Here is a 24,907-nt window from a genome sequence, read left to right as displayed (position 1 = left end):
AGGGGGTGGGGGGGAGAAACTGCCATTGTCCTTTTCAACTCCGAAGCCTCCAAAAGGCAAATCATAATGCCGGGACTACCACTGGCATGCGGAGCAGCAGATGTGAACAGTGCACAGGGGCCTCCGCATTGATAGAGCAGGCAGGGGGGGGGGGGCAAGCTGGCTACAATGGGTACTATCCTTGACTCCGGAGATCAGAGAAGCTAACGTTTTCAGCACAGCCAGTGAGTCGGAAGGAGCTGATAGCAAACCGAACTGTGTTGAGCCCAAGGTTGTGAGTAGCAACATTTTGACAGAGAGAAGAAAGAACTTGTATGTATGTTTGAACTTTAAAGAAAGCCCAGTTGAGTTCCAGGTGCAGATGGGTCCGGCGCCACATGGGCGCTCATTCGAAAGACTCTAATGGGGACCGGGACCAGTTTTGATACTACAACAACCAGAAGGCCCTAGGAAGGGGAGGCGAGCAGCATCAGAGTGGTCCTACAAAGGTGCCGTCAAATCCCTTGTACAATCAAAAGTCTCTGACCCATTGCCAGAGTAAAGCTAGGGGAAGAGAACCCAGCCTTCTGTTAAGATTGTGAACTGTGGAATAAGGCAAGTATGAACTCGACATAGGGACATGAACTGTGTTCAAATTACATGAACTGTGTTAAAGAAAGGCTGTAGTGAACCCGACTGAGGGAAGCCCCAAACTACAAGGAGGATCCGAGCCCAGCAGAGGGAAATCCTGGGGTGAAGAGCAGAGAGAACTTTTGTTTGTTTGTCGTCGTGAATCAGCAGGCCTTCTAAGGCAAGAGACTTTGTAGAAAGAGACTTAGCCACTGAAGGTTTTGATATTGGTGAACTGGAACTGTAAACGTTGTGCTGAAGAGATCCATGAGTGTGCTGAGCTCATAAGTCCCGCCTTGTCCTGTGTTTAAAAAGTGGGGAAGGCAGACCCAGCTATACCATCCTGACTTTTCCTGTTGTGAACACTTCTTTCTTTTCTGGTGAACATTTCCCTCCCTCTTTTTGTAATTTAGCAGTAAGGATTGGCAACAGTATTGTTTTAGTATAGGCCCTTTTTATTCAACAAGATGCCACTAGGACTGCCTTATTATTATTTTATGGTCGTAGCCACTAGGACTGCCTTATTATTATTTTATGGTCGTAGCTTGCTCTCATCTTAGATTTAGGTTTAGATTAGGCGTTTATCCCACCCATTATAAAGTTCAATAAACACCCTTGAACTGTGATCAGTTTTGTCTGTCTTTAGTGTTGCCACCATGAGTTCCTTACAGGTTGTGTATATTGTAAGGAAGGCATGGTATCAAACAGTAAGACAGACACAAGTGATCACAGCTCAGTGGTGTTTAATGAACTTCAATTGGGTTTCAAAAACAACTATATAATCCTGAATCTAAAGATGGGAGGAAGCTACGACTATCAAGTAATAAGGCAGTTCTAGTGGGGTCTTGGCAAAATAAACGGGCCTATACTAATAAACCTATTGCCTATCATTACTTCTAAATAGAATTAGTGTGTGAAACAAAGTTATGCAAAAGAAAAGTGTCCAACAGATGATATGCCAGGATATTCAAGTCGTTGGCTTCCCTTCCCCACGTTTTCGGCATGGAACTAGGTGGTACACTCGGGCTTGGCACAATCTCTGGCTTCTCTAGCACGCGGATGCAGTTCAAAACTTCAACATCAGGGCATTCTGTATGAAAGTCTCTTCGCCATTCAAAGTCTCTTATTTCAGAGGGCCTGATACAACTCGACAAACATCAAAGTTTGTTTCTTCTTAGGATTTCACATGTACACATTTTCGGGTGATTTTCCGTTCCCCCCGGGTGCCCCACCGCTGGGCTCAGACCCACTTTAACACAAAACCTTAAATTGGTCTCCCTCTGCCAGGCTCAGACCAAATTCACATACTTTCCCAAACTTTCTCTATTTCATCAAAATTGAAGACTTTCAACAGTGAGCAGGATTTTGCTTGACCTGTCGCAGGACCACTTAGATTCACATTTATTCATTCTCTTTCAATTGGTCTCCTTCTGCCATGCCCGAACCAAATGTATCTACTCTTATTACTTCTCAGCTGGATACCTTACCGAGACCTTCGATTGAGCACCCAAGCGGTCAAAGATATTGTAGCTTGCTTTAAAGTTCAATCACTCATCAGCAGTTTAACTTAACTTGTTTCTCTTAACACATGCCCTTTAACAATGTTCGTTCCAGCGCTCGCCATACTATGTTGCTGCTTGCAACCTTGGCTTCAATACAGACCAGTCTTGTATCGGTCTCCCCAACTCACCGGCTGTGTTGACTCCACTGATGCTGCTTTGTTCTTGGAGCCAAGGACGGTACCACAGCGGCTGGTGATTCTGCCCGCATTGACTACTGATGCAGGTGGGCCCTGCGATTCTCCGACACACAATGCAGAATTCTTCAGCCTGGTTTCCTAGTCTTAAGGTTTCTATTCTCAAGGTCTCGGGAAAGTAGTGGTTCCTTGTCAAAAAGGTCAAGGGAATTTCCCTCTTAGCGATCCCCTTCGGTTTTGCTGCCTTTCCCCTCTTGCTCAGCTGCCGTCCCAAAACTGCTGTTTCCTTGTGTGCTTTGCCTCGACCCGAGTGTGCTCTCATGCTATGCCTTTTATCTGTGTGGGGAAGTGTAATGGAAGTCAGGTGTGCGTGATTGTCGATAATTGTCTGACCATAGTATAGGGGCATTTCAGGTACACGGCTCGGGTGTTAGTATGTTTTCTCTTATAGCGGGCTGTCCGTGAGAAAGTGTTTGTGTTGTTAAAAAGTGGGGGGTAGAGTTCCTACATATCCTACCGGGTAGGATGGGGTAAAGGTGCTAGCAGGAAGGGGATACCAGGTCTCACCATCCGGTGTCCCACTCCCCAAAGACCCCTCAGCCAGGTGATCCTCCCATACTGGTCCGCTCCTGGGACTGGATCCAAAAGCAATGGCTGTGTACTAGCCACCTAGATGACAGATCCCCGGGGACTAGTGGGTGAGACACTTCCTCCTTCCCCTTTGTGGCTCTTCTTGGTTTATACTGCCACTTTACAGGCTATACCAGGAGGATTCCCAGCCTGACGACGGGGAATATGAGCATGTGAAACCATTTCAGACCACATGCTGGAGAACAGGAGTTACATGTAAGTAACTTGTTCCTTCATGGGTTTTAAGTTATGTTATGTATTGTTAGCGTTTGACATCCATGGCATTCTTTTCATTGAATTGAACATGTGCACATGTGTTTCATGTGGAGGGGAGGGACCAGACGATGGCTGGAGGTGGCAATGGCTGGTTGTCTAATGTCGTTCCTTGCGCAGGGGCACTGCATGTTTGGTGTCAGTGTTTGACTTTCTGGGGTGTGTCTAATGGTATGAATATGAGGATGCTTTTGGTGATGGGTGAGATGTTTCATGATGTAATTTTGGGTCTCTCATTAGGGATGGGTACTTATTCATGTCTCTTGTCACATATTCCACGTGTTTGTTGTATTTGGTGACAGCTCATTCGCCTTTGTCCATTCGCTACTGGAGGTTGAGTTTATTGTACGTTGAGTTCCTTTCTGGTTCACTGATGTTTTACGTGTTCCTTTGGCACTTGCTTGTCAATGTGGATGTGCCCACACTTCATTCACTGGTATGGGTATTTTGCATTATGGGTGTTGAAGAAGGATGTGGTCTCACTGTGGATCAGTGGGCTACACACAACACTTGTGCACTCACTAGAGAGCTTTTTTCTCCCAAGGTACGGCCCCCACCCGCACATATCTGCAATTACCTGCTACCAGATCTCATATCACAAATCACCTCTGCCACTAGAATACAGCTAAGTTCCATGATAAAATCTTTGGTCTACTGGACACATAATCAGTCTCCTTGACTCACATATTCTCTGACAGCCTTTACATCCCCCAACCACAATCACTTTCTACTTGGGTCGCTAGCAGGGTCTTAGCCACCCCACCTATCTTTGTACAGGCGCTAAAATGCACACATGCACTGTAATCACTGGGACCAATCTGTGATACCTCACACTTGGGTCCTCCAAGAGCATCTACCTACATCACTTTGAGGCTATACCAATGGCACAAAAGCTCTATACAAATGCCACATTACATGACTGTCACATGCACATCGAAAGGGCAAAGTGTAGCTGGTGAAACAGTATGGTGTCCTGTTGATGAGAGTGGTCCAACAGGAAGCCATGGAAGAGGCTAAAGTCCTGGATTCAATGGTAGTGCTCCCAGGTGTTCATGTTGGAGGAAGACGTCTGGCAGGTGCACTTCATGCTGGAGGCAGGCCAGAGGAGTTGAGGTAGGTTGGTGCTTCAAATTGGACTAGGAGGAGGTCAGACTAGCGGTACTTCCTTGGGTTGGAGTAGTGGGAAGAGGACAGACTAGCGGGTGCTGCCTTGGGTTTGGGCAGTGGTCAGTGGGAGTAGGGTGGATTGGCGGTTGCTGCATTGAGTAGGGGCTTGGGGTGCAGTGCAGCGTACTGGTACGAGGACTTGTGAGTCGCAGGAGAGGAGTGAATGTAATGGTGATTGCTTGTAAGTAATCCTTGTTTATTTTTTTACATGGGTCTGGCGCAAACCTTGTTTGAAAGCTCAACCTTTTGCTTTCCATGGATGCCTGTTGTAGTTGTTGCGGGCGGAACTCATTCTTCTTTGCGATGCAGGTTTCTTTGCACTTTTGAATCTATGAATTTGCTCCCCACGTTATTCTTTTTGTCCGTCCAATGATCTTTCTCGCGCAAAGGAGTTAGCGCAGACTTATTGCTTTTTTGTTGTACCATATTATAAAAGTACAATGGTGAAGTGAAACTTGCAGGAAACCAATATTATAAATATTGGAGGGTAACACTTTACGCCATTGCATGTAGGTAATGCCAAGGATGTATATACTACATTACAAACCAAGACACAACATGAATCCAAACTTTATTTTAGAAATAAAGAAGATTTTACAAATACTTATTATGTACATGAGAACCGTGACTAGAATCCGCTTCATTTTCTGTAGTTTAGTCTTACACATGACAAGTATATAGTCTGTAAATTGAGGACCAAGTGGGAGCAGTTCATTTTGAAAGTGTTTCTTCTCACAAAAAGCTTAAGCAGAAAATCAATATTAATGTCAATGTCCCTGATGATCGGCAGTCGAGAAAGGGCATGTGCATCATACACTCACTTTAAATACAGTCAGATGCAGAGGCACCCATGGTGGTACAGAGGCTTTAGCATAACCTACGGGTTGGCACTTCTTTGGCATCTCCTATAGTGTTAGTAGCACAGAAATGTTGAACACTCATCTGCTGGTCTTTGTCCTTTGTCAGTACAGGCCAAGTACTGACAAAGGTTGCAGGAATCAGACGCAATCTGAAATAAATATGAATAGTATTTTAGGATTCAAACATTTTTAAATGCAGTCAAGATTACTACATATAGAAGTAGATATTGAAATGCTACATTTATGAAATCAGGGTTAAAGAACATTATTCATTTAAATGAAAGAAAAAGAGCACATTGCCAACTATGTCTGTTAATAGCAGGGCATCATATCAACACACTAACAGTTTTAGAGAGAATAATTTCCACATAGTTGTCTGTCAAATAGTAAATTATTCAAACCTTAGTGTTCAATACATTATATACCATGTGTAATGTGACGAATCGCGGAATTCAGTCACTTCTCATCAGTGGGGAGCCTTTCCCTCTGAGGCTAGGGAGGTGAACCCACTACAAGATACCCACCCTAGGGGTCGAGGCAAGTAGAACTTCACTGTGAGAGACTCCCACCTTGTGGACAAAAACTCCCATTTCAAAGAGGAACTCCCTAGGTTACCCACAACCCACCTCCAACAACATCTATCCAAAGAGATAAATGTGCGTTAATGTGGTGTAAAAGCCGTATATCCATGTGAGAAAGAAAATGAGTACAATACTGTGAAGAAGACTGTCCCAGTAATGCAACAGAAAGACGATTGATGCTCTGCCAGGGAAGGCCCAGCTACTGAGGAGAAATCCTGTCAGGGAGAGAAGCCTGATAGGTTTGAATCAGCTGTGCAAGGAAAGCTGAACCAGATGGAGATACACATCTTCCAAACATATAAACAATCTGGTGAGTGAAGGTGACATGTGAAAAGCTGAGGCTAGGAGATGTCAGACAGGGTACAGAGTCCAAGGTGGTGGCGTGACCAAGAGTCGCTGGACTGCCTAGTCCAACAACGACGCTGAGACCACAGACCCGTTCTTGGTACAAAGTGGGCACAGAGGAGAAGAGAATCAGAGAAGCCAGAAGCCAACCTGAAGAACCGAAGCAAGCATCCCATCCTGATCGCAGGCCCAGTGACGCTAACCCCAAGTGAGAGAGGTAACAGGGAAGGCGGGAGACCCGAGAGGGACAGCAAAGGAAATATAACGGGCATAATAATTATACTCCTCCCAGTGAGGACCAAAACTTAATATTCCCTAAGGAGAGTGGGAAAGAGAGAACCGTAGAGATCCAAGATAATCATTACTAGTACCCTCACACTCGTCCATGTAAGACTAAGGATTGGAAACAAATGAGAATCGCTATTGGAACCTTCATACTAGTCGCTGTAATTATCGAGTGAAAGAGAAAAGTGAGCGGTCTTTTGAGAGTCCGTCTAAGTTGCCCAGCCAGAGGAAAAAGTGAACATTGTATAGAGAAAAAGCACCAATTGTGATAAAGAGTGAGAGAAAAATAACCTCAGAAGGGGAAAGCAAGTTGTCAAGGAGATGAGAGGAGACCTATTTCTGAACTGTATGAACTGGTCAAAGTAGTTGCCAAGAGCTACCTACAAATAAGTTACTAGAGTGACGGTGCTGTAAAGCAGACCACAGGAGAAATGTGTCATTCTCCTGTGCCTTAGTTGGTTGTGATAGTGGTAGGGACAGAATAGGTTCGATTTGAGAAGAGGGCAGATATTCCATTTGTATTCACCGACAACTGACTATCACACTAGTTAGTTTGCCTCATTTAGGGCAAACCCATATCTTGTAGATAGTTAGGAGTTTACATATTTTAATTTGGCTGATTAAAGTCCTTCAATGGAAGATATCACTCTCTGTCCTTCTTCTGACCTGCCACAGTACGCTTTGGTCAACAGCAAAACAATCTATTTTTGCCTAACTGAACTCCACTGATTTCTTTCTTCCTGATGATGGGCACATAGGCTTCATATTGCTGTTTGTTGAGCTCTGCCCGTCAGACCATGACCTTATTGTCATGTTTGGTTGGGAGATATATAAACAGCATAATGAATTTGAGCACAGCTCAAATGCAAAACTTTTTTTTTTGCTCCAGGACCATTTCTTTGGCTTACACAGCAGTGCTACATCAACCCAAGTAATTTCCAGCATGAATAGAGGTGTTAGGAGATTGCCAAAGGGAAGAAAGAGCTGGGCCAAAGAGCTCTAAATCATTAGAAGAGATTCATGCAGCAGTATCACCAATGAACCCAAATAAAAGTCTTAGCAACGATTGTCAACCAATAAAATTGTACCATCTGCTGCCAAACTCAGTGCTTTCAGTCCTACACAAGATGCCCCTGGATCCTTCAGAGACGGCTGTCTGCCAGAACCCCAGAGATATACTTTGATCACAGTACTCCTCAAACCATTCTCCAGCTAGAGTCTTCACCAATTGATTATCCTTGCAACCCTTTGTAGCGGGCAGGGGAAAGAGACAATGATACCCCCCCATACTGTTTATCACTTCATTGGAACCCCTGGCAAATGTTTACAGATGTGATGAGAACATCTGAAGCTGAGGAACAGGGTGGGTTGAAATGCAAACTATAGTTATGCATAGACAACCTCCAGGCAGTGATGCATGATTCACAGAGGAGCATTAATAAGGTAAGCAGAAGAGTTGTGGCATTGTCTTAGGTGGATCACTGAGTGATCTCAATGAGCATCTATTATGTATACGTTGCTTAGAGGGTGCATAGTTGGGCCTCTGGTCTCATGATCTCTGTGATGAACTGGAGTTTGAATGTAGAATCTTTGTTACACTAACATTTGCATCACCTTACTAGACTGGAGCAAGAGGGCCTGCCCAATTAAACTGCTGGACAGGGTGTATTGGTCACCTGTCTGGATGCACAGTAAGCAACGTAATCCCGAACAAGGATTGCGGGCAGTGCCAACAACACATGAGGGACAATTGGCCACCTGCTTTGGTTCTGCCCTAAAACTGAAGACTACTGGAAACAGATCATAGAAGGAATCAATCTACGATTAGAGAGAAACATTCCATCAAAACCATCCACCTTTGTACTAGGAGACAATGGAAAGTGCCCAAAGCAATTACATTTGGCTCTTCAAGGGCACTTTGCTGGAAAAGGAAGTGAAGCTGGAGAACTAGAAAATCCTGCAAGTTTTAAATGTGGACAACTGGATCACTGAACTATTGAATGAACTTTACAACAAATACAGGGTAAACATTGACAGATTCTGAGATGCCTAGGCACCCTTCATACACTGTGCTGCTGTTAGAAATGTACGGTGCTATGTGATGAATCATTCAGAGTCTTCACTGATTCCCCTGTGGTGGGCTCCCCTCCATCCCCCAATGACCAGGGAATGGCACCTGCTTCCTGATCCTGACCCGGCCTGTGGTACTATGAGGGAGGATCATCTGGGAGGGGATGACGACTGGGAGGAGGTGGTGACTCCCTTAGGAGAGACACAGTACACTCCACCCTTTCTAATGAAAACACTGTAACATCTAAAGTGCTGATGGCATACTGTAAATTAGAGCAAAATACTAGTACATATTCTGCTCTCTTAACATCTTCTATCACTGATGTTTTTGATTTAAACAAAAACCTAGAACAATCTAACTTTAAAAGATCCATAAATCCTATGGACTCTGACTCCCATAAAGCCTAAAGTACTGAGAAGAGGAAGAAGCAGTATATGTGGTTTGAAAGAAACCCCAAGCTAAATGTACAGACTAGCTGTTATGATGGAAATCAGCTGCAAGGGACATTTAAACAGCGTTAACACCTGCAATGGGGGGTGAAGATGACGAAGAGAGATGCAGAGCAGGCAAAGTGTAAGGTAGAACGCTGGAAAACAGAGAGTGCTGAGAAAGGCAAGTGCATCCAAGCAACCGCTTGAAAGCACAATTTACCGGAGAGGCTTCAGACTGGGAGAGTGTACCAGGAGTTTACCATAAGAATGTATTGTGTGAAAGAGACACTTTGATCATCCTTTAAAAGTTATCATGGAAAAGAGACACTTTTGATATTTTTCCAAAAGACATTTTGCCATCCTGAAGAAAGTGTTGTGTGAAAGAGTAATTTCCGCTGCTCTTAAGAACCACCTCCTGCATTCAAGGATTGTTTGTTAAATTTTCATATTTGATTTTTTTAAACACTTTTTGCTAAATCAAAACAGAGACAATGACCTTTGTTTATTTTAGTTTGAGGGTCTGATATGTTTTCGACACAAGGACAGTTTGCATAATTTTGACGACGAGACACAGTCTGATGTTTAGTTGTAGTTTCCTAGGAAGGGAAACTCTCTTTAGGTTAGAGAAAGAAAGGTAGTTATCGACCCCTTTTCTTTACTTAAGATGGCTGTTGTTGAAAATATTGCGACTTTGTGCCTGCCTCTCATTTCTGACCCCTCACAGCTATCTGCATACCATTGTCTTCCAACAAAGTCCTCTTCCCTCGCACAGAATTTCTCCGAGAGCAACTGCACCCCAATTGGTTTTATATTAGTTGTACCCTACCCATGGGGATGCACTGTATTTATAAGGTTTATTTATGTATGAATCTTTCATTCTTGCTTATGAACTGGCAATGCTGCCCTTTAGGTGATACTGATCAAACATTTTTTAATAAATTGTTTTCTCATGAGATTACTTGTGGTTTCACCAATCGTTGCAATAACAGTTTGGAAGGAAAACAAAATGGAGAAATTCATGTGTATTACTTAATTTTGCACCCCATCACTCTTTCCATCGATGGTTGAAGTAGCCTCTGCATAAATGTGGCACTTTTTGCTCACGTCACCTGTAAGAGGTCATAAAAACACAGAAGTACAATTACTATGTGTAAATGAAATAGTGTAAATATACAAGTAATTTAAATTCACTTTGAACACATATTTTTTTAAGTTACTTCAAGAAAAACACCTTAGCGCTTCAAAAATAGTCAATTAAAAGAAACAATTACACGCATAATATACTTGACACGTACCAGAGGTGCATTGTATCTTAAGGCAGTTTAAACCACGTTGTTCACATAGGACAATGCAATGTGCATCCTCCAATAATTTTAACAATACCATATAGCCTTTTATCATGGCTCTAAACAATTCTCATAAGCAACACAATTCCATTTTGAGATATGGCAGATGTAGCCTAGCTACATGGGACTGAGGCAGCACCTGATTTGAAGATAGGGCGCCAATGACAGTCCAGAGGGGCAATGAAAGTGAAAGTTATTCTGCCAGGCATATTATTTGTACCACTGTTTGGCTACTAGCTTCCTCTAACAGTATTTTGAGAGCTAAAAAATGTTTAACACAATTGGTTTGCCCCACTTCATGCATCTGCACAGCGAAGGGATTACCCCATCACTTATTCATGATGCAGGAATTCCTTTGGCATCAGAGGGGGTTGGAATGGGCTTGGGTACCACCACGGATCAACACCCTCAGTCATTCAAATTTTGTTTTGCAATGGTTTGGACCAGTTTAGTGAGGGCAGATGTAAGGCTGGCAGAGGCAGCAATGGAAAGGTGCTTGCCTGTTTAGCAGAAGGCGGCATGAAAGCGAGACGTTCCTATTGTGGTTGAATTATGCAAATAGTCTTATGTACAGCATATACTAAAGTAGTGATGTTGCTGTCATCACCCGCTGTTTAGAAGCTTGCATTCTGATCGACATGTGATCTGGCGAGTACATTGTTGCCCAGTCTTTACTGCTACACATACAATACAAGAAAATTATATTTTTTGTATCCATTCACAAATTCCTTCTTGTGTTAAGGTTCTTTTTGCCAATGCACAGCACATTTGCTCTAATGGTATTAACCAAAACAAATCTGTTCCTAAATAATTACTTTCTTTGCACTTGAACTAAATACTTTGATTGCATGCAAGACTCATGATGTTACAGCTTATTTTCTCTTTTCAAATTTGTTATCAATGTTGTTCAATGTCATTCTCGATACTGTTTTTCGGTGTTTACCCATATGCTACGCCCCAAAGTACCAACCACTCATCTCTTTTTTAATCCTGGTATGGGCCTGGCATAAAAGCCTGAAGCCGTTTCCTATTTCTTCCCTTCCAATGTCAATGGCTTGACAGGTAAAAGCGGTCTGGAGCCAATTTCTGCCTATGGTGGTATATTGTAAGCAATGGCTCTGCAGAAAGTTCATGAGTACTGATCATAAAATAAATGCACAATGAAAAATAGTTTAAATATCCTTATTTTACACCTATAAGGTTCTTATTTATTTGTCTGAAACTTAGCCATTAAAATTTATTTAGTTTTCTTGGACATATGTATGGCGCCTATACACAGGTGTTTTCAGGTACCACAAGGCAAGATGGCGGGGGTGGGGATGTGAAAGGGGACATGGGAATCAAAACGAACAACAAAACAAATGGTTATGTTGCCCTTGTGACAATCCTACCATGCAAGTGCATGACAAGGTGGTAAGTGTGTGGGGGGGGTAGAGGGAGAAGTGCAGGAGTGTGGTACCCGCAGTGGTGGGGGCAGGCAAGAAAGTCACAGCTTCACCTCACTGATGATGCCCAACAAGGCTGAAACACGTGTATGGGGTTGCTGTTGGTACTCTTGTTCAGAGGAGAATTGCCTAGTATTTCGGTGCTGGACTGCCCCAGGGCAGGACAAAGACTGATATGCAGGGACATTTTTTCTCTGTGAAAGGGAGAGTGAGCTAAAGACTTGGTAGAGTCTCTCCCAGGGGTTACTCACCCAAGAACAGGTCGTTGGGCTGTGTTCCTGCTGGTAGAGAGATTCCCAGACCCCCCCCTGTTTTGTGTGTGTGTGTATGTATATATATATATATATATATATATATATATATGTATATATATATATATATATATATATATATATATATATATATATATATATATATATATATATATATATATTCATATATATATACTACAAAAAACTTTGTTGAGGGGATGTTATGGTTAAGTTGCCCTAACAAAAACCTGTACACTTCACTAAAAGAAAAAAAAAAAAAATCCTCCTCCCCTTTATGCTTCAAATTAAAACTGAAAACCCCCTGAAATTCGAGATTTACGGTAAACTAAGCCCCCAACCCTGCCACCACCCCTGTGCACTGCTAACACTAACACCCAGACCATGAAAGATGTCATCTCAAATGTAAATGATGACATCAATGACGACAGCACTTGTTTAGCCCCTTTCTTTTCCTTCCCTGCCATACATATATGTGTACATTCAGTAAAAAATGTTCACTAAAGGAATGTTATACTTCACAGTGCAACCAAACACCACTGCACATTCCCCCATTATAGTAAGCTAAGCAACCATAACTTGCACCATCTACGTGCATTGCTAAGACTAACACCCAGGACATCAAAGATGACATCACAAATATCATTGATGACATCACTGATGACATCACATGTGAAAATAATATTCCTAAAAAATCCCTACCTACAAGGGGTTCTTTCTATTATGTTGGTAGCAAGATGTCAGGGGTGATTGTGTAATGTTACACATGTAATAAGTAGCTCACAAATCTAGACTTAATACACACGTGCTACAACAAACAATACATATGATTACCCAATGCCTATAACTGAGCGGCACATACAGGGAAACTGAAGTAGGGTAGAAAGAACTAGGAGCATCCCACAGTTTATCTTCCTTTGTACAAATTAATTGTGTGTTTGAGGCCTGCTATTGCCCCATGCATGTGCATCATGAGCTGCCACCAGACCCTAAGGAAAGTACTTTATGAACACATGACAAGGGTAACGTTGCACCTTTTCAATTTTCATATTGTGCTGGTCAGTTAATAAAACCACCTAGCCTAAATTTTTCAATGCACCAAAATAATTGAGGTACACATGAAGTGAAGGCAGGAGACCCCTTTGGAGTTCAGCAAAAGTTTGCGGACAGTCGTAGAGGGCAAAAAGGGAGGGTGCAAGCGGAGCAAACGCAATAAAGTGTACGTTGGGAGTAAGTGGCGGCTCTGAAAAGAGCCTTTCGGTGGTGTGTTGTGTGGGTCAAAAACAGTGGATTGGGGAAAACGGATTGTCAGATAGGTTAATGTGATTGCAAAAGAGGGCGCAATGCATTTTGCTACGAAACAAAATGTTTTCATTGTGGAAAGAGGACATGCCAACATCTCTTAAAAAGGCACACACAGCCCTATTCACATTGTGTCTCACTTTCTCCATTTGTGGACCAAATGCAGAAGAACGCAACCATATTTGTCTTTGGGCAATACAGGAAAAAAGTATTTGACAATTTGGAAATATGTCCATGAGCTTAGCGAGTCCTTCCTTCATGGCAAATTGAAAATAAATTCCAGATACAGGGCCTAAACTGTTTCCTCCACAATGAATGATCAATATATCTGGAGGACGCTTTGTCTGTAAAGTAACACAAAGAGGTACCAAGTCCAGCCATCAGCATGTGGAAATCCGAGATTTGTAGATAAACTGCAGCTTTCTGCATGCACCTTCAACCAATGTATCCATGAGTCTCCTACAATCCAGATAATCTGTTTTCGAGCATGGAAAGCCATGGCTGTGTGGAGTCCTGTGAGGAGAAGACGGTCTTACTAAAGTACGTCGGTCAGAACACACCTACTGAACTTTATGGACCAATCCCTAGCTCTGCTCATTCTCATTTACATGCAGCTACACCCTTGAATCCCCAGTGGTGATATGCGCTGGCTGCTAACTACCGCCATGTTTGCGGATATGTACAGGATCAGAGCGTAACGACGGTACATTAAAGTACTCTTCCCCTTTTTCCCCTTTAAGGTAGGCTAGGAAAAGAGCCATTATTTTTTTTATTTTTAGCCAGATATCGTACAGACATCTGGTATTTTATGTATTTTTTGGTATTTTTTGTCCTTGCTTTACTCTTGCAAACATTACAGAACCATCTATAAAGCAAGCCTTATGTTCCAAAAGAACATTGCATTTCCCAAAGAAGATAGCGCAACACCATCTCCTTCAAAGTAATGTGCATTGCTTGGAGCAATGTTATCGTGGCTACAAAAAAACATACCAACTCGTAGCATGAAGGCACGCATGCCGAGATTAATGATACACCTCCCGATGCTTTGATCTGGACAGAAAACAGAATTGTTGTTCCATTGTACTCTCGGGAGTAAAGCAGAAAAAATTACTTTCGATGTTGGGAAGATGGTCATGAGTGCTTCAACCAACTGTGCCAAATCAGCCAACAAAGTACGTGAAGACAGGTATCCCAAGTGGCAAGCACTGTAGTGCAAGATTACCACATGAGGAGTGGTCATTCTACGCATGTCTCTACAAACTTGCAGAATTGCCGCAGCATTGCCATCAGCGTCAGCGCTCCACACCACCTCCACTCCTCGCACATCGAAATGGTGTGCCACATGCCTACTCTCGGCATAGTGTTGCAACCCTTGCACAAAAATATCTCCAAGCAGCACCTCTGCCATTTTCAGTGTGCGCACCGTCTTTCGACACAAAAGAGTAATGTGAACATCTGATTGGGTGATGCCTACAGTCGTCTTTCCATGCAGGATTTGCTGTAGAAACCCGTATGTGACACACCCTACCAGCGGACAAGCGTTGCCTACGTGCGGCACGTAACTCTTACCCAGTCCTTCCACCCTTTCTACAGCGGTACCAAAGCGAGTCCCTCATTGGACACAACTAAGCGGGCACACAATCATCCACCAATCACATATAACATCGCTAATTTAACTCCGTCATCAACATTGCGCACTTCAAAATTAATGTCGATGATTCTTAATGGAAATCGCATACCATTGCAAAGCACCTACTTCACAAGCTACTGTGCAAGGATTGCGAATTTCTAGGTCCAGCTCCATACCTGTCCACATGCATCAGTATAGAGTACAGGTATGTATATTTTAATCAGAGTACATGTAGAAGCATTATGATTTAAAATAGACTAAATAATGCCGGTAAATGTCCATAGGGAACACATAACAACGCTCCCCCTTTTAAAGTGCAAGAGTGCCAATTTGTCATTAACAAATCGCACGACTGCTTACTGTCTTCCGCATAACCTGTACATATGTTGCAAGCATGCCTATTTATGCATAGCTCTCAACCATTTTTGTCTCGAAGACGGGTGAAATCACCCGATTTTGTTTTTGACGGGTGAGACACCCATTGGAATGAATGGGCGTGCAGGAGGCTTGGCGGGTGAGTCTGCCCTTTACAAGGCGGGTGACACCCGCCAAAAGCGTGTGAGTTGAGAACTATCATTTAGGGCAGACCTCAGTTTTGTATGTGAAAATGTCGTAGTTATGTACTCTGTACTGCCTACAGTAATGCTACTTGCAATGTGATCGTATGAGAATAGTAAGCGCTCCCGATTGTAGTGCTGACATGTCCTTCGGAGGGTCTCGTGATTTTTCGACATTGTGCTTTTCATTAACAAGTACAAAATGTTTGCCGATCTAGTACTTTGTCCTATCGCTTACAAACCTCTCTCCTAGGCATACTACACTTTGTAAAGAACAAGGCATTTGCAAACCCTTAAAAAATGTAGTTATTTTGAAGGACTTTCAAGTACCATATTGAAAGTAGTATGCAAAGACTGCACAGAGTGAAGTGAAATGTGCACGTGGACTGGATTGAAATATGAAAGTTCAATCCTCTGACGAAAGAAATACAAGTAATGTCTGCAGTATCATGACCGCTGCAAACACTCAAAGTAATTGATATGTTTTTTTAATTCACAGTGAAGACTACTCTCCTGAGAATCAACAGCATCTACACTGCAGACGACATATCCGAAAAAACCTGGTCATCTTGCACAAAAAAGTAAGTACAGTACAACCTTCATATTGTAACTACTCATTAAAGAGGCTTTGTGGGTTAATTGTTTATTTTGGGCACCAAATCAAGCATTCATTTGTAAACCATTCTACCTACAAATATCCATTTATTGAATAAGGAATAACAGGCAGAATGGGCGACAAATCCCTGTGTGTTTGGTACTGAAATAACATAGGAAATCTTTAAAAGGTTAGATTGTGAAAATAAGTTGCTGTAGCAAGTGTTTGGCATTTCGATTATTAATAATGGTTCTCGTCACAAGTAGGGCACTTTGTACTCTCATCTGAAGCACATTGTAGTAGTATACAAACAGTAAAGTAGCCTTAACAAATGATAGTTAGAGGTCACTGTACGTTGACACACCATGCCAAAGAGCTTCCCCCCCACACTTATGCACACATGCACACTGCACACATACATTGGACAACAGACCAAAGTATACTTTTTTTTCTCAACAGACACCAAAAAATGCCTACCAAAATGCCACTCCGTAGAAAGGAATGCAGAATTAGAGCAAATAAAAATAAAGGTGCCCAATGTAAGCATCCACCTGTTGTAGAGTTAGTGGAGAATCTTGGTACAAACCAGCTAATGCAGTTGGGTAACATAATAAAAGAAGTCTCAACTACCGAAAGTGTACCTCCTCCATCAAAAAGTGTCACAAAACACAGAAATGTTGTCAAACATACGTCTGCCAGTACAGCTAACAATGTTCCTAATAATCCTGATAGTGTAAGAAGAACCGATAGTAAAAAAAGTATTTTAGCAAAAATGTTTCATCACAGAGTCCTTCAGAATCTACTAAGAAGATGATCAAAATCATCCTCACCCCTTAAAACGTACCATAGAAAGTTAATTCTACAAGCACTCGTGGACAGTGCAATCCTTCTCAAAAGGAAGTTGTTCATATTAGTGTTAAATAGGATGAAAGCACTAACAAAACTAAGTACCAAACTACAAATGAAACTCAGCAATAAATGGAATGTGAACAAAAATAATTTTGTGCATGTTTGTGGTGGTGAATGGAGTCACACAACAACCACAGAGCCATATTTTAATGAAGAAGCATACAAACAAAATCAAACAAACACAATTGCCATCCATAGCAGTGGACGAGGGTATGAGAAAATCAATACTACCATCATGGAACAAGAAACACTGCTTACAAAACTATCTTCTGAAAACTCAGAATGACCTCTCGATTCAGCAGAACCACACCATCCAGTATACAAATGGCCGTGCACATCAATGTGTGCCATTCCAAACAAAGCTTTCAAATCTTTACATCAGTTCCTCAATCAATATGTAAAAGGTAAAGACAAAAGTAAAACGAAAGTGCTGCAAAATATGGATATTTGTGCAGTGCGGAAAGACACAGGACTAAAAGGACATTCATTGGCCTGCATTTCTGGGCCTATTTGCAAAAGTACCTTCCATGATATCAAAAGAATATCAGTACATCATTCCAAAGTAAGAAATTTAGTGTATAAAATATACCATGCAAAAAGTCCAGCTTCAGAATTAGGCAATTTAAATACCACTCTTCTGCATGGTACACCCAAATACTTACAAGAAGAAATGGACCGTATTCAGAAAAAGTATTTTGGAAGTGAGAGCCACGTAGAAAATGCTACAGTTTTAGAGCATAGTAGCGACAATTCTGCACATAGCAACCTTCTATTACACACATACAGAAAAGAAATACTAACATTTAAAAGGTCATCAGCTGAACTACCAAACCATGTGTGTGTATGTTGCTGCAGAACGTGTTACAAAAGGAACACAAAAAATGTGGACATAGCATACAAAATAGAAAACAATGAAGACTCTAAATGGTTTCAATTAGCTTTGTACCTTTTAGCTGAAAGCAAATATGAAATAACTGAATGCCTAATATGTTGCAGTTACTGTACTGCAAAATTAGACAACAACCACACTCCTTCATGTGCAATTACAAATAATTTGGAATTGATTCCATTACCAAAAATCCTGCAACAGCTCAATTTGTATGACAGCATAATAATTCAAACAGTTCACCCATTTCAAGCAATTATACGCCTTAATCCAAAACCAGCAAATTTAACTTCCTCTGAATTGGTGAAAGACATTTGTGGCAAAGTAGTTTACTTGCCATTAGATCTAACTGAAAATGTGCACACTCTAGGAGTGGAACGTTCAATAGAGCATTCTTTAACAGTCTTGGTAAATGGAGTACCAACAAAGGACAAAATAATTTGGCAACAATTAGTGGACTTACACAAAGTTAGACAAGCATTGCAATATCTAAAACACAATAATGAGTACTACAAGGAAATAAATATTGATGAAAGCTTAAGGCAAACAACTGAAATAATTCAAGAGCCATCAGAAACTGGACAATTCGAACTTCTGGATCCAGCTACAGTATCCACTCTTTTGGACCATTATACAATTCATCCATTGCATTCCATTGAAAGCATAGATGATACACTAGAAACTTACCAAATGCGACAAACCAAAGGGTCACCAATGAGTATTTGGGAAAAAAGTATAGAAGCATGTGCTTTTCCACTGCTATTTCCTACTGGCAAAGGCGGGAGATACAATGATAGACGCACTCAGATTGGGGCATCAGAATACCACTCATTACGAATGTATTCGCAAGATCCCAGATTTAGACAAAAAGTGGAATACATATTCCACCTACTCTATGAAAGTGAATTAGCAAAACTATGTTATGGAGTTGCAGACATTCTTAAATCTGGAACGCACTTTCAAAATATGTCAACTACGCAGTTAATACAAAATGTACAAGAAAAAGATGAGGTTTTACAATCAAGTATAACAAATTTGTTTGCAAACATGCGTGGTACAAAGGAATACTGGTTCAGACGCACAGAGACGTGCGTTGCATGATCACAAACCTTGGACCACCAACCTGGTTTGTTACGCTAATTTGTGCAGAATATGCATGGGAAGATTTACATGAGTTCCTACGCATAGCAAACAGCAACAAAAACAACATAGATATATTAACACCTGGATAACTTTGCTCTCTAGATCTAGTTAATGTCTCAAGATATTTCCATCATCGTTTAATTGTAATGCTACAGTTTATTTGTAATAAAACTGTTCCTCCCCTTGGAGAAGTGCAACACTTCTTTTGGAGAAAACAATATCAAGCGAGAGGAGCACCACATATTCACATGCTGTTATGGATCAAAGGTGCACCGAAATTTGGGCATGACAGTGATAGCACTGTTTTGCAGTTTATCCAAAAATATGTCACATGTGAAATCCCTTCACAACAGACACATAGTGAGCTGCATGGGCAGATTTAACAATTTCAAAGATACAAATGTGGCAAATATTGTCGCCGTAAATACAAAAATAAAGATAAATACTACACCAAATGCCGCTTTGGTTTCCCTATACCAGTTACAGAAACAGGTGAAGTAACCAACTTCATGTCTTCAGTTCGACATAGTGTTAAAGGTAAATCACCTAAAATCACGTATTACTTAAAAAGAAGGGAAGAATCAAAAGATATCAATGATTACAATGCAATCATTGCCCTATTATGGAATGCAAACATAGATGTGCAGTACATTGCAGACAATTCAACTGCTGTTGCACAATATGTTACAGCCTACTTAACAAAAGCAGAAAAAACAGAGCTTCAAGACCTCTGGGATGACCTAGCATCAGACAAAACATTATCACAGAAATTGCACAGCCTAGGCATAAAAATGCTCTCTCATAGAGAATGTGGGGCCTATGAAGCAGCAGATCGTTTAACCGGCACTGCTTTGTATGGAAAATCAGACAACATAGTATGGCTCAGTCTTGGTCTTGCAAAATCTAGAAAAAGAGTGCTAAAATCATATGAGGACATAAAAACAATTGCCAGAAATGATCCCAAGAGCCAAGGCATTCTAAAAAACAATTTACTGGACACATACTATCCGAACAGTAGTACAACTCTGGAAAGCATGTGTGTATACCACATAGCTCAACATTTTGCATACAAAAATAATGTAAAACTCAATGAAAGCAAACATAGATATAGAGTGACCGATTGTGAAGGGAGCTTAGTGAAACTTAACAAACAAAGTTTAATTAATCATGTGAAATTGTCATTAAAACTCCTCAACAGAAAGAACTATATTACATGTCTCTGTTACAACTTTTCAAACCATGGAGAAAAGAGGAAGACATACTAGATAATTATGAGTGCTATGAAGATGCTTTCAAAGCAAATGAAAGCACTATCACTGATGTGAACTTTACGCAGTATAAAACAATGTTACACAATGAGCAGCAACAGGAAGAAGAAATTCAGGCCCAACTAGATAAAGACTCTTCCGACAGTAGTCAACCTTCTGTAACAGGAAGTCAAGAACCATTAGGACAACCACTAATAGCAAATGAGGCTGAAGTTGCTATGGCAGAAGTAGAAAACACCATGTATCAGTATCAAGAAGATACAGAAGACTTAACTGTACAACAAGCAAAACTTAACAACGATCAGCGCACCATTTTTGAAGACGTATCAAAACAAATCGTACATGGTATACAACACGAAAATAAAGAATGTACCTGCCAAAATTACAAATCTATACTGCTGTACATCAGTGGTGAAGCTGGATCAGGGAAAACATTCTTAATCAAAATTATCAGCAAGTTCCTTCAACAATTGACAAACAACAAACTGTCAGCTGTTGTAACAGCTCCCACAGGTTTAGCTGCCTACAACATAGGTGGTGTGACTTTACACCGATTACTACTGCTTCCAGTAGAGCATCAAAATAAATTAGACTACTACAAACTTTCTGCAGAAGCTGCAATGGAATTACATAGAGTATTGAAACAAATGAAAATGCTATTAATAGATGAAGTGAGCGTGGTCTCCAACCTAATGTTGGCTTTGATTCATCTCAGATTGCAAGAAGTACTTAAAAGTAATAACGAAGAACTCTTTGCAGGGAAACACATTGTCGTTTTCGGAGATCTTCTACAATTGATACCAGTAAAAGGTGAACCGATTTTTAAAACCTTAGGCCACAAACTCTGCCGGAAAACTGTTGGTAGCATAAGTAATGTTAACCTTTGGCAACATTTCCAATACAGAGAATTAACTGAGAACATGTGGCAATCTGCAGATCTCACTTATGCCAACATCTTAAAAAGTATTAGAGTTGGTGTATTATCGCAAGAAGCACAAGCTGTATTGAAAAAGCAGCATATACATGCACTTTATGGCGATAATGCATGTGCAACTGATGTTATGGAAGAAATAGCACACAAAAATGTCAATTGTATGGCCTTAATGCCAACTCTTGCAAGCTGTTTCAAATTCGATGAAACAATGTTAAATAAAGAAATGCAAGCAATAATAGAAATTAGCGCCACAGAAAAACTAGACGTACATGGTTTGACAGTACCCATGTGTGAGCAAGCCACAACAAGACTAAATAGTTTAGAAAATTCAATCTGCAACACAGCTGGGTTGGAAAAAATATTGAAATTATCATTAAATTGTAGAGTAATGCTTAAACGTAACCTTGACGTAGAGCAAGGGTTAGTTAATGGAGCACTGGGCACAGTTGTTGGCTTTCAATCATACCCACATGATAGAAACATTCAGTTTGTAAATATTCGCTTTGATAAAGTTTCAGAAGTGAAAAGGATAAGGCGCAATTGCTCGATTCCTTCTCTTCAAAGACATGTATGTACGTAGAGAGCAATTTTCTCTAACTCTTGCATATGCAGTTATCATTCATAAATCCCAAGGTCTTACCCTAGAGAAAGCATTGATAGATATATGAAAGACAGTGTTTAAGGAAGGCATGAGCTACGTAGCATTATCACGCTTACGTACACTTGACGGTCTATTGTTAATAAACTGTTACGCTCACCTGGTTCCCACAGGAGCGTAGATCGAACCCGGACAGCTGTGGCCTCCACCAGCGTGAAGTGTAGGGCAAAGATGACCGTCTGGACGGACCCCCTCAGTCTAGTAAGCTTGACTCGTAGAAGTATTGTCCTGTAGATGGAGAAAGGTATTTAGCCCTGTGGATGTGAATGCAGACCCCCCTACCTGCTCCCGTTCTTCCTACTTGCCACCTCCGATATTCCCGGTCAGTGTCCTCACCTTATGTTTTTGATTGGTGAGCTCTCCATCCTGAGTGGCATGCAGGGCGCGTAGATACTAGTTACTTCATTGGTTTTAGGTGTTGGGGTTCTGGACGGTTATTGAGTCCGGAGTTTGGCAAGTTTTTAAAGAGTTCAAAATGTCCAAAGTTCACTCTTGCACTCCCCTGTTGATTTGCGGCGGCAAATTCTGTCTGGAGGTTGCTGGCGGCGTTCAGGTAAGAGTCTGTAGTACCCAAACTATCCTGTAAAGGTGCGTGAGATTAGCTCACTGACTTTTCCTTTTTTCCTAGATGCGGCGTATTGAAGGATGAAGCCTCCGGTGATAGAAAGGTAAGTCTTGTAATATAAGTGATTGTCTTTTTAGCCTCTTTAGGCTCACCTTGCTTTTTCTTGTCTTTTCCCCAGGTGTTGAAAATCACCGAAAAAGTGACAGAGGCAGCGCCAAGTCGGAGATGCTGTGGGCTGGTGAAAATGGAGCGGCGCTGCAGGTTGGATGTGACGCGTGCCGGAAGAATGTCCCTTCAGGCTCGTAGTGATGCAGGATCCGAAATCAGGTGAGGAATCAGATTAAAGTCTGTAATCTAACCTCTTCTTCTATTTTCCTTTCTCTCCTAGGGGCTCCGTGTTCGAGGCGGGCGTGGCAGATGGCTGGATGCAGGTTTGCAGACATGGTGAGCGTTACGCTGCTAAATGCAGAATAACGCGAAGCGTGTGTTGAAGAGCAAACACTAACACACCTTTTTCTTTCATCACAGAAATGGAAAAAAGATACTTCCGCCAAGTACTATAACCAATAAAAAAAAGGTTTATGGATTCTAAACAAAGTAAGGAGTAAGTATATTGGCAGGCATTTTCTACACATGGGAATCTACTCGTCTAATCTATGGTACTAATATGCTGCAGTGCATGTAGGCTGCCCTTTCATCTGCGGTGAGTAACCTACCACCTACGCCTTACAACCAAGTTTCAAGGAGTACAGTTCCTATCCACAACCATCGCTGCATATGTAAAACACGGTCCTTGTAAAGTAGCTGCTTATAAATTTACTTTTCGGACCATCGTCTGTAGCCATGAAGTGAAGACACTAGGGCATCAACACAACGACCACAATACACCACACCCATATTGACTTGTAACTCCACTTCTTATGACTTCAGTCTTGCGTGCATAGGCTTTAGCCATGCACCCAAGAGTGCAGGGTCTACCCACAACCACCTCCGTGATGTGTGCTAGTGGGGGTTATTCTATAGGAGTGTTATCCTTCAGTACCTCTGCCCAGAGGCTTCCCTCCTAGGTGTATGTCTGGAGATCTTACATGGGATGGGTGTGCAGTGTCTTCCAAGTCTAGTACTTACCACTTTGTTCTTGGTTGAATGGCCTTTGGCCATGCTCCCAAGACTGCACACACTCCCCTCAAGTTGACAATCAAAATGCAACACTACGGGTGTTTGCATGGGTGGTACATGTGGCGGTGGTTGTGGCCAGGGCCTACAGTCTTGTAAGTAAGGCCTTCGGCCTTCGGCTGATGTCCATGCATCCAAGACTCTAGGCCCTGGCCACAACCACCGTAGCATGTGCCACCCATGGCGGCGTACTAATGAATATAATAATAGTCATTTGAAAGAATAATACATTCACGGCATGTTGTCAATTTCAATCTTCCCTAACACCACACGTGTCCTTACAAATCTAACAACTCCCCCGTGCACTGCACGGGCTGAAATACTGGCCTTATTGGACCCCTCATTTCCTTTGCGTACAAGGAGGCCATAGGACATACGTCATTCAGTAGGTATAAGTGTGGTTTTGGGTGCATGGCCTTCGGCCCTGCACCCAAGAGTGCAGGGTCTCTCCACAACCACCACAGTGATGTGTGGTTGTGGGGGTTATTCTGTAGGTGTGCTATCCTTCAGTGCGTCTGCGCAGAGGCTTCACTCCTAGCTGTATGTCTGTGGATCTTACATGGGATGGGTGTGCAGTGTCTTCCACGTCTAATACTTACTTTGTCCTTGGGTGCATGGCCTTTGGCCATGCACCCAACACTGCACGCACTCCCCACAACTTGCCAATCAAAATGCAACACTACGGGTGTATGCATGGGTGGCACATGTGGCAGTGGTTGTGGCCAGGGCCTACAGTCTTGGAAGTAAGGCCTTCCGCATTCGGCTGACGGCCATGCATCCAAGACTCTAGGCCCTGGCCACAACCACCGTAGCATGTGCCACCCATGGTGGTGTACTATTGAATATAATAATAGCCATTGGAAAGAATAATGTATTCACAGCATGTTGGCAATTTCAATGTTCCCTAACACCACATGTGTCCTTATAAATGGAACAACTCCCCCATGCAGTGCACGGGCTCAAATACTGGCCTTATTGGACCCCTCCTTTTCTGTGCGTACAAGGAGGCCATAGAACATATGTCATTAAGTAAGTATAAGTGTACTGTGCATACAAGATGTCCATACACATTACATCATGACGAGCGACCCCAGAACAAGTGCATAAATCACCCAGATGTTAAGACTGTAGCCCCTGGCCACAACCACCGTAGCATGTGCCACCCATGGCGGTGTACTAATCAATATAATAATAGCCATTGGAAAAAAGAATGCGTTCACGGCATGGTGTCAATGTCAATGTTGCCTACCTATAGCCGTGTGCTTTCAACAGTTAC

This window comes from Ambystoma mexicanum, chromosome 2q, assembly GCF_040938575.1.
Source record: "Ambystoma mexicanum isolate Mex_15411 chromosome 2q, UKY_AmexF1_1, whole genome shotgun sequence".
Lineage (NCBI taxonomy): Eukaryota > Metazoa > Chordata > Amphibia > Caudata > Ambystomatidae > Ambystoma > Ambystoma mexicanum.
The sequence above is the reverse complement of the archived record's forward strand: the minus strand, read 5'-3'. Positions refer to the sequence as shown.